The 2,348-nt window shown below is 31.6% G+C and overlaps 1 non-coding gene across 1 annotated transcript; it reads left to right on the top strand.

The window, feature by feature from the left end:
* The first annotated feature begins 833 nt into the window (after nucleotides 1-833).
* LOC126009735 (U6 spliceosomal RNA) lies at nucleotides 834-941 on the top strand. The gene has a single exon (XR_007495950.1). It is a non-coding gene; the product is annotated as a U6 spliceosomal RNA (small nuclear RNA).
* Nucleotides 942-2,348: the final 1,407 nt, after the last annotated feature.

Below are 2,348 nucleotides of genomic sequence, written 5' to 3'. Positions count from 1 at the left end.
TTATTTTTTAATAGGGAAAAACTCAAAGTATTTCCACTAAGGTCAGGCACTAGGCAAGGATGTCCATTGTCTACACTTTTATTCAATATAGTATTACAAGTCCTAGCAATAGAAATCAAACAAGAGAAGAAAAAAAAATTGGAAAAGAGGAAGTCAAACTATCTCTATTTGCAGATGACATACTGATAAACATCAAAGACCCTATAGAGTTCACAGAAAGGCTCCTAGAAACAATAAGCCAATAGTAGAAAGAGATCAAAGGGTCTATACCACTTAAAATAGTCTTCAAAATTTTCAAATACCTAGGATTCAACTTAACAAGAAAGATGAGAGACATAACCAAGAAAACTTCAAACCACTTCAAAAAGAATTTGAAGAATACCTTAGGAAATATAGAAACATTCCATGTTTATGGGTTGGAAGAATCAATATTATCAAAATGACCGCCTTACATAAAATACTCTATAGATTCAATGATATCCCTATTCAAATGTAAACATCATTTATTGAGGATTTAGAACAATAAACTATAAAGTGTGTGGAACCATAAAAGACCCAGGATAAGTAAATAAATTGAATTTTTTGTTAAAAATTTGGAGGCATCTCATTATTTAATTTAAAGCTCTGCTACAAAGCCATAGTGATCACAAAAAAAAATCATATTGAAACAAAGACAGATTCTCAGACCAATAGGACAGAACAGCATATCCAGTGACAAACTTCCAAGTATACAGTCAACTAAACTTTGACAAAGGAGCCAATAACTTGAAAACTCAATTCAAAATAAATTATGAATTTTGAGATTAAACCCGGATCCATAAAATTCATAAGGAGTGCTAGCTTCAGCAGCACATATACTAAAATTGGAGCGATACGGAGAAGATTAGCATGGCCCCTGCTCAAGGATGACACGTAAAATTCATGAGGAAAACATAGGCAACACTTCAAGACTTATATCTCAAAGGAGTCTTTGATGATAGGATGCCAATGGCAAGAGCTATAGTATCAAACCTTAATAAATGACTACATAAAAATAAAAAGTTTCTGTATGGCAAAAGAAACAAGAGCTAAAATTAGAAGACAGAAAACTGAATGGGAGAACATTTTTTACTCAGCACATCAGATAATGTTTTGATATCTAGGATATACAAAGTAAGAAAGAAGGTTAACTACACAAAACCTAAAAATCCCATCAAATATATGGAAAAAGAATGAATAGATACTTTTCTGAGGAAGAGTAACAGATGGTCAATAGACACATGAAAAAATGTTCATTTTTTATATCACTTATAATTGGGGAAATCCAAATCAAGACAATAATGAAATATCATCTTATACCAGTAAGGATGGCACATATCAAAATTACTGGGAACAGTCCATGTTGGATGGGATGTAGTGAGAAAGAAACTCTCATCCACTGCTAGTGGGAATGATGCCTGGTCCAACCCTGATGTCAAACAATATGGAGGTTTCTCAGTAAACTTAAGATTGAGCTGCCATAATATCCAGCAATCCCTGGTTGAGTATCTATACCCAGGACATAAAAAATTTCAACCAAAAGTGTGTATGAAAACCCTATTCATTGCAACAGTCAGGTATAGCTAAGATTTAAATCAACCTAGATGTCCAACAACAGATGAATGGAACATTAAGATGTGGTACATATATACAGTGGAATACTACATACTTTTAAGGAATGATGCAATCATGCACTTTGCAGCAACATGATGGAACTAGAAGATATTATGTTAAATGAAGCAATATATCACTTATATGTGATATTTAGTATAACTATCAATAAACACAATGGACTAAATGGTAGTTGTCTCAAACACAATTGGCTTTACAGTATATTGAGTAGAAGGAAATAAACTGAGTGGAACCCCAATTATGAACATATTTGTAACCATGGTGAGTAAATAAAAATTTTAAAATTAGATAAAAATAAAGTTAGGTATATAGAAAAATGTAATGCCCATAAGTGGAAGCTTATATTCTCTTTTATACTTCAAATCTAAGTAGCAACATATATAGCTGCTTAGACTGAGTAGATGTTTAATTAACTTTTTTATTGATGTCTATAATAATATTCCAATGCTTTTATCCACAGAAACAGGTGCAAAATACTTTTGGAAGCCATGACTTTCCATTACAGTGTTCACTATAAGAATGTTTTAGTGTCTTAATTTTAATATATCTACAATAACTCTCTAATATTTTTGTTCACAGTGGTCTTGAAGATATAGTTTGGTCACCTTAGTTTCACATTACAGTTCTAAATTATACTTCGAATATACTTCGAGTGTGCATTATGATAATTTTTTGACAAATACTCTACTTTATTCATT

Source organism: Suncus etruscus, chromosome 5 (assembly GCF_024139225.1).
Source record: "Suncus etruscus isolate mSunEtr1 chromosome 5, mSunEtr1.pri.cur, whole genome shotgun sequence".
In the NCBI taxonomy this organism is placed as follows: Eukaryota; Metazoa; Chordata; class Mammalia; order Eulipotyphla; family Soricidae; genus Suncus; species Suncus etruscus.
The sequence above is the reverse complement of the archived record's forward strand: the minus strand, read 5'-3'. Positions and strand labels throughout refer to the sequence as shown.